This window comes from Magnolia sinica, chromosome 8 (genome assembly GCF_029962835.1).
Source record: "Magnolia sinica isolate HGM2019 chromosome 8, MsV1, whole genome shotgun sequence".
Classification (NCBI taxonomy): domain Eukaryota; kingdom Viridiplantae; phylum Streptophyta; class Magnoliopsida; order Magnoliales; family Magnoliaceae; genus Magnolia; species Magnolia sinica.
In genome coordinates this window covers 63,318,387-63,327,174 of record NC_080580.1, presented here as the reverse complement: position 1 = coordinate 63,327,174, position 8,788 = coordinate 63,318,387, and the positions used below count along the sequence as shown (strand labels likewise).

General features: G+C 38.8%; 1 non-coding gene across 1 annotated transcript; it reads left to right on the top strand.

The window, feature by feature from the left end:
- The first annotated feature begins 6,774 nt into the window (after positions 1 to 6,774).
- On the top strand, positions 6,775 to 6,881 carry LOC131254425 (small nucleolar RNA R71). Its single transcript, XR_009175538.1, has one exon. It is a non-coding gene; the product is annotated as a small nucleolar RNA R71 (small nucleolar RNA).
- The last annotated feature ends 1,907 nt before the right edge of the window (positions 6,882 to 8,788 follow it).

Sequence of the window (8,788 nt, the reverse complement as noted above, 5' to 3'; positions counted from 1 at the left end):
GATATACATGTATATTTGGACATGGTTACGTACTTATACTTTGGAAGAGGTTTTGAAAACATCTGCATACTTAAATAGATATGTTTTAGACTTCCACACTGGCTTAATTTCATTAAATCCGGAGTATGATGTGTTGTTTAGTATAATCCCATGCATGCTTACCTCATTAACATGGAAGAACTTTGAACATCATCATCCACAAGCACAAGTGATGTTCTGAATCTCGGGAGTAGAGCTTTGCTCGACCCTCGAAATTTAAGGTGTTACATGCAGACCGTCACTTAATATCTGGATTGATGGATATTCCAGTAAATGATGAAGGTATTCCCATTTCTACTTTAGTGGCAAGACCTTCTAAATGTGAAAAATGAATGCTAACTAGAATGTTATGCAACATGGATGCTAATTGGAACTCGGGTATTGTGCTCAGTTCTAAATATATGTTACCCTGATATAGGATTCTTCATCATATATTTATTTTAAATGTATATCCTAGGTCTGGTAACAAAACTAAGCTAACTTCTTTCATGGGTCGCATCCTTCATTCAGTTGTTACTGGTGTTCCTGTATGTCTTCCATCTCTTATTTGTTACATTATCATTCAGTTTCGTCTCCATCCTGGTCATAGTGATATTCCCTTTGCATTTCTGATGACCACGCTTGCTACCCATAGTCTTGTGGTTATGCTTGTGGGAGAAGCTCCTATTAACCATTTACCCTTCAACAATTCAAACATTAATAAGATGAATCTAGGGTTGGCTCCTGGCCAAGTTGATGTGGGTGCTGGTGGAGCTGCTGAAGAAACTGGAGAGGAAGATGCTTTGCCTCCTGGTGATTTTAATATGGATGACTTGTTTGATGAAATTGATTCAGATTCTGCGGCTGATCCAGATTTTTAACCTTCTGATTTTGATGAGCAATTGTTATTCCTTAAAGATCAAGTTGTGATGTTTTATTTAAACCAACACGATTTAAATGATATTTAAACTCGCAAGTATACGAATCAGATGCAGATACGGTACGTATTGCGAGATCGTTCCCACGAGGACTGGTCGTCACAATTCAAATCTATGACTCTCCTTAACTAATCCAACAGATAATGGAATGAACTACTAAGCACAATTTTAGGGAAAAAAAAATTAAGAACAGAGAAGAAAATTCAATCAGAGAGAGAGCACTAGGACTTTCGAATCCACCCCTAATTATCCTAACCCTTGTTTTGTCTGTTGATTCACCTTGATCTAGATTGATACCACTTAAATAGAGAAAGCACAATCTGTGTCCTTAATCGGGCATACAGACTGTCTAATTCCTTTAAGCAATGCCATGAATGACATATCCCATATCCTTGGTCGGGCATAAGGGATGTACAATTCATTAAAGCATCCTGTTTCTTCCTCTATAGGAAACCTGTTCTTGATCAGACACAAGCACCTATAATAAGCATCCAAACAACATCCATATATATACTTTGGTCAAGTTCATAGATGGAGAAGTATAGAATTTAAACCCATAAAGCTCACTTAAAGAAAGAAACAAATTAATTGAAATTCAAAGTAAATCAACCAATACAAGAGCTAATCAAATTAGGGGCTTCATCTCAGCCTGAGAGATTAGTGACCCATAAAATCCATAAAAAATATTAAATAAAATTCATAAAAATTAAACACCAAACCATTCGATCTCTCTCTCTTTCTTTCTTCTCTTTCTTCTCTTTCTTCTCTCCCTTGCTCCAGATCTGGACCCTGGTTCTCAATGCCTTTCCCATGTCCAAAACTCCCCTTTTATAGCCGATGGATGGCTGGGATCGGTGGCAGAGTCGTAGAAGGACTCGGAGTACAAATTTTCACAGTGATCGGTGGGCCCCACAGAGGTATTTTCTGGAAAATCCACCCCTCCATTGGATTCGAACAAAATTTCAGTCAAGAATGGGTGGTTTTGAAGGTCCATTAGCGCGGCCTACAGAAGAAATCTCAAAAAACTCAGTTTTGAACGTCTGGCCTCTGTACCGCACACGTGTGTACGCATGGGCGAGGAATATCAACATGGTTTTGAAGCTCTCGAAGCCCTCTACACGATGGACGGATCAGATCTTCCAAAAAGTTGACAAGTGGGGCCCACTAATTTCCGCAAAAACTGGCAGCGTCCGTGCGTTTCGCGGATGCCAAACCGACGCTGCGATGATGGTTGGGTCCATTATTGGACTTTTCACAGGAATCCACGCCGTCCATTGGTTTCAGCTCGAAAAATCAGTAGGAATTGACTGGTTTTGGGGTGGATTCGGTGCAGCCCACGCCGCTTTCTGTCTTGCCGTCCAACCTGCGTTTGAACGGCTGGGCTCTGATCTATGCGTTCATTTAAATTTTTGCCACCTAGGCAATGGTAATGGCTGCCCCAGGAAGTGGATGGACGGTTTGGATTGTCCATTTGGACACTAGGTGGGCCCCACAACCGACGACCGCGGTTCGGTTCCGCGGACGCTGAAATGAAAATTTCCGTTTTTGAAAAGGGAGTCGGGTCAGCGCTGCTGACCGACTTAGGTGCGTTCGGTGCTCCGATAGTGCACATGTGCACTATGTACATACATTATACATATGGGTCCACTGTGATGATTTCGAGAAATCCAATCCGTCCATCCTATTTCTCATCTTCTTTAAACCGTTTAAGTCAAATTTGAAGTATATCCAGATTGTAGGTGGGCCTAAAATTGGAGATTAATGGGCTGATTTGTCAGTTGGCTCACTTCCCGAGATCTTCAATGGCTGAAATTTAATATGTACGGTTAATTTACGGCCCTCATCCCATGTATGAAGTTTCAAACTGATCGGATAGCGGGAACCATGTGATCTTGCATTCTGGACCCTTTTCGGGCCTCTTTATCGTGCTTTCCTCAGATCCCAGGCGTGTAAAATCTTCACTATTGGTTTTCTGGAGTCCATCCCATGCTCTGGAGACTTTGGATCATAAAATCCATGCCTTTAACATCAATTTCCAATACATACTCCTGATTTCATCCTGTAATAAAAACACGAGTAAAACACTCCATTAAGCCTCATCATGTACGTCAATTTAGGCAATTACTGGGGTCTGATATGCAATATTTGACCCTGATCACAACCCCCAACCAGCATTTTGCTAGTCCCGAGCAAAACATGTGAAAAATAATTTTAGAAATAAAAGACGATTCCTGTAAACTCAAGTGACTTGTGAACAGATAGCTGAGATGTGAAAATTCTAAGATTCATGAATGGTAAGTAGAATTTTCTCCCGAAATCAAGCTCACAGTAAACTTCATAATCAAGTTCAACATATTAATCCATTAATTAGAACATTCCTAAACATTGAGTTCCACAGGTGTATAGTATAATCTCAGCTTACAATCATTAAGAGTTCCAATAATCAATTTCATGCTAAAATTGGTAATTAACAACAGAATTCCTGACAACCAACACTAGCATTTTAGATTAACCTTTCAGCCTTCATATTTTTTTATTTATTTTTTTTTATTGTTATTTTTTTTTTATAAACAGTACGCCAAGGAAGGGAATCAAATCCTCACCTACAGGGAGCAAACCTATGGTGAAAACTCGTCGCCTCATTTTTTTTATAAGTCAATTATGGAGAGAATCAAATCTACACCTATAGGGAGCAAACCTATGGTGAAGATTATGTGACTTAGCCTTTTAATTCTTCTTTTTACCAAGTTAATCATTCAGTTATCGAACCAAAACTTAATGTGCAAGCGAGATGTGATATGTGAAATCATGACTCAATCAATGTTTACAACGTCTAATCATGGATTAACAATTCAAAATTGACTGTGAAATCAAGCAGATGGCCGAATCCAAGAGTCATTAGTTACCAACATCATGTATCTTATAATGTTAAAATCACAACTATCCTTCAAAATCACTTTGAATTCAATAGAAATTCAGAAATTTTTTTTTTAAAATTTTCACAAATTTTGCTCAAGACCAAGAAAATACTGATTAGGTAACCTAATCTCCCACCCCCAACCTAAAATCGACATTGTCCTCAATGTAAAAGAAATAAACAAGCAATGCACATGGGACAACGAGAATAAAAGAGGAGTGATGAAAAGATAATACCTGGATGGAGAATCAAGAAGCTTTCTCAAAATTTGTGAAAAATTTCAACGTAAAAGCGAGTTAGCACAAGAGAGAAATCAACATAAGCAAAAATAACAAAAAGAAAAACAAAAGAAGATCCTACCTATACCACTTTCGCAGGTGCTCTCGATTGCATTTAGCGCATGCAACAAGCCTTTAAACCCCTAGGTTACCCCTAGTGGACGAGTTGTAGTCTCGTGAGGGTTTGTAGTAATGTTACCCACAAACATTGAAGTAACTAACTAAGAAAAATGAAAATGAATGAAATAAAAAGCAATACAATAAAGCAAAAGGCTGGGTTGCCTCCCATGAGCGCTAAGTTTAACGTCTTCAGCCAGACAAGAACGGACCATGAATGAAATAATCTTTATAACCAGGGTCCGCCAAAGAAATTACCTCAACACTTTCATTAACCGATCCCAGACAAGTGATGTGAGTTCCCATGAACTGTGCTATCTGAAATAAGGCAACTGACACTGTCGTCAAATAATTTAAGGACTTCTGCTCGAACGACTTCTTCTATGTTAGGATCACGCTTCCTTTGCATGTTATGCGATATTACCACAGCATGATCCATCCATGCAGGGGGGCATACTCCCTGGATTTTTTCTATCTTCCGTTCAATTGCTGCCTTATATGCTCTAAGAACATTAAGCAGCCTGCTCGCCTTTGTCTTCTCAGAGTTACAAACTGTGCTGTCAGGAAGAGTCTCAGAGGGATGAAGAGGTTCCACTTTCGCTCTCCATTTTTCAGTCTCCAATATAGGAGTAGAGTCGAGCAATGCATTGACTTCATGGATGGGACTATCAATGTCAAAATCCATGCCCGATTGTGCTAAGCAGGTCTCAAGAGGATCTTCAAAAGATGTACAAAAGGAGTCCTGCACAAGGCTCTCGATCATGTCCACTTCAAATATGTCATCAAAATCTGAGGGTTTTGTCCTGCATTAAAAACATTGAGTTTAATATTCATGTTACCAAAGGACAATTTCATAACTCCATTCCGCAATTGATAATAGCATTAGATGTGGCCAAAAATGGACGACCCAAAATGACTGGAATCTAACTATGAAGATTCTGGACAGGCTGAGTATCTATAACTATGAAATCCACTGGAAAATAAAATTTATCAACCTGGATTAACACATCTTCAATAACACCCCGGGGCACCTTGATAGATCTATCGGCTAGTTGTAATGTTACCTTAGTCGGTTTCAACTCACCAAGTCCTAGCTGCTCATAAACCGAATATGGTAACAAATTGACACTCGCCCCTAAATCAAGTAATGCCTTCCCGATCTTATGATCTCCTATGCCGCAAGAAATGGTGGGAGCTCCTGGATCCCTAAATTTAGGAGGGGTGTCATGTTGAATCATGGAGCTGAGCTGCTCTGCAAGGAAGACTTTCTTATGAACATTTTGCTTACGCTTTTGAGTGCATAAATCTTTAAGAAACTTAGCGTAAGCAGGGACTTGCTTGATAGCGTCAAGCAACGGGATGTTGACTTGCACTTTTTGAAACACATCCAAGATTTCATCAAAGTTATTTCTTTTCTTTATTGGTGTCAGACGTTGAGGAAAGGGTGCTTTGGGCACATAAGGTGGCACATTAGTGGCTCTTGGAGAGTCAGAGAGCTTTTGGACTTTGGATGCATTGGTATGGCTCTCTGCTTCATCTTGATCTTCTGTTTTAGAATTTGATTCATCCCCAGGCATCTCTATTCTGTTATCAATCTGCTCGCTTGACCTAAGGGTAGTGATCGATTTGGCCTGCTCATGATATTGCCCTTGGTTGGAATTAGAGCCAATCTCACACTGTCCCTTTGGATTAGCCTCAGTTGGCTAGGGAACTTGCCCTTCTCTCTCTCACTCAATGTGGCAGCTAGTTGACCCATTTGTACTTCCAGCTTGGCAATGGATTGTGCATGTGCATGTAAGCTTTGCTGGTTGGCCAGTAAGGTTTGTTGGGTGTCTTTTTGGAATTGGAGAGAACTCCGCATGAAAAGATGGAGTGTATCCTCAAGAGATGGTTTCCTTAATTGTGTAGGCAGTTGTTGATATTGTGGAAACCGTTGAGGTTGTTGACTGCCAACTTGGAGGTGCGGTTGCATGGGAGGATTTCCAGATGGTCCTCCTTGTTGTGGTCCTTTTGCCCAAGAGAAATTTGGATGTCTAGCCCACCCGGGTTGTATGTGTTCGAGTAAGGATCATTCCCGGATTTTTGAAAAGTGTTCATAGCATGAACTTGTTCAGAGAGAAGTTCTGGGAATGCTGCACCAGATGGACAAGACTGCATAGGATGGGCAAGACTAGAACATGTGGCATATGCCTCGACTTGAGTTGTTTGTGGTGGTCCATTATTTAATACCAGAGCATCAACTTTCTTTGTCAGGTTATCAAGCTTGGCGCTCAGCTCTGGCATGACTCCTATCTCATATATACCACCTCTCTTTTGTGGTTGGGGACTTCTGTCACCTCTATTTGAATAATCCCATTGTTGGGAATTTTCGCACAAGGTTTCAAAGAAGTTCCACGCTTCGACATCACTTTTGGTCATGAATGACCCTCCACTGGTGGCATCAACCATGCGACGGTTTTGTGGTGTCAGACCGTCATAGAAGTATTGAACTTGTTGCCACTTCTCAAAACCATGGTGAGGACATTTAAGAAGCAAGTCCTTCCATCTTTCCCAACATTCATGAAAGTGCTCGCCCTCTTTTTGTGTGAAGTTAGTAATTTCTCTACGGAGGGCATTGGTTTTGTGAACGGGAAAGAACTTGTTTAAGAACTTCTTAGACAGTTGGTCCCATGTAGTGATAGATCCAACTTCTAGAGAATTCAACCATGCTTTCGCCTTATCCTTCAAAGAAAAAGGAAACAGGCGTAGGCGGATCGAATCGTCTGAGAAGTTTTGGAACTTAAAGGTGGAGCAAATGTTTAAGAATTCTTTCACATGATGATATGGGTCCTCCTTGTCCAATCCATAAAAGGATGGCAACAATTGTATGACTCCATGTTTAAGTTCAAAGTTTGCTGCCGTAGTGGTTGGCAACACCATGCATGAAGGCGCATTAAATTGGACAGGAGCTGAATAATCTTTGAGAGCTTTAACTTCAGTCTCATTCGCCATTTCAACAGGATTATTTCTCAATCTTTCACGAATTGTTCTTTCAATCTCAGGATCAAACGGTGCTAGTTCTATGTTCAGAGATCTACGTCCTAGCATAAACTATGTTATCAATATAAGAAAGAAAACTAAACTAAGATGCAACCTAGGATGAATAAAACTAAAGGAAAAAGTTATGAATTCCTAAGAACAAGAGAAAGCTATGTAAACGAGAATTGGAAAGAAGAACCCGAGAAAAGGAGATGATGAATGTCTGAAGATTTGAGAGCTCCTCCTTTTGAAGACAATGTTATTTAGCAGCTTCCTTCCTTAATTCCTGTAAACAAAAAGAAACAAAAATAAATTAAATTTACTAAAATAATGCTAGAGAAAAAAAAAATAAAAAAAATCCTAAGCAACGGTTAATTTCTAAAAAAGAAAGTTTGTAATCTTAGAGATAAAAACTAAGTTAGTTTCTAAAAAGGGAAAAAATTTCTAAAACTAGAAAATAGAAAGTTACTTGAAAGAAGAATCAGAATCTAGAATTAGAAAATAGGAAATTTCTAAAAATAAAATAAAATAGCCTAGAAATAGAAACTTTCTAAAAAATAAAAATAAAACCTTAATTCTAAAAATAGAAATTAGAAAAAAAATAGAAAATTTGGAAAGAGATTACCAAATTAGTAGTTTATGTCAGGTCCCTACAAAACAGGAAATAGGTTAGTTTCTAAAAAAATTTAACCTAAAGGTAGTAAAAAACCTAAGACTATGAATTATGATAAGAGAGAATCTTAAATCTAATTGGACCGAGACAGTCCCCGGCAACGGCGCCAAAAACTTGATGTTTTATTTAAACCAACACGATTTAAATGATATTTAAACTCGCAAGTATACGAATCAGATGCAGGTACGGTACGTATTACGAGATCGTTCCCACGAGGACTGGTCGTCACAATTCAAATCTATGACTCTCCTTAACTAATCCAACAGATAATGGAATGAACTACTAAGCACAATTTTAGGGAAAAAAAAGAATTAAGAACAGGGAAGAAAATTCAATCAGAGAGAGAGCACTAGGACTTTCGAATCCACCCCTAATTATCCTAACCCTTGTTTTGTCTGTTGATTCACCTTGATCTAGATTGATACCACTTAAATAGAGAAAGCACAATCTGTGTCCTTAATCGGGCATACAGACTGTCTAATTCCTTTAAGCAATGCCATGAATGACATATCCCATATCCTTGGTCGGGCATAAGGGATGTACAATTCATTAAAGCATCCTGTTTCTTCCTCTATAGGAAACCTGTTCTTGATCAGACACAAGCACCTATAATAAGCATCCAAACAACATCCATATATATACTTTGGTCAAGTTCATAGATGGAGAAGTATAGAATTTAAACCCATAAAGCCCACTTAAAGAAAGAAACATATTAATTGAAATTCAAAGTAAATCAACCAATACAAGAGCTAATCAAATTAGGGCTTCATCTCAGCCCTAGGCTGAGAGATTAGTGACCCATAAAATCCATAAAAAATATTAAATAAAA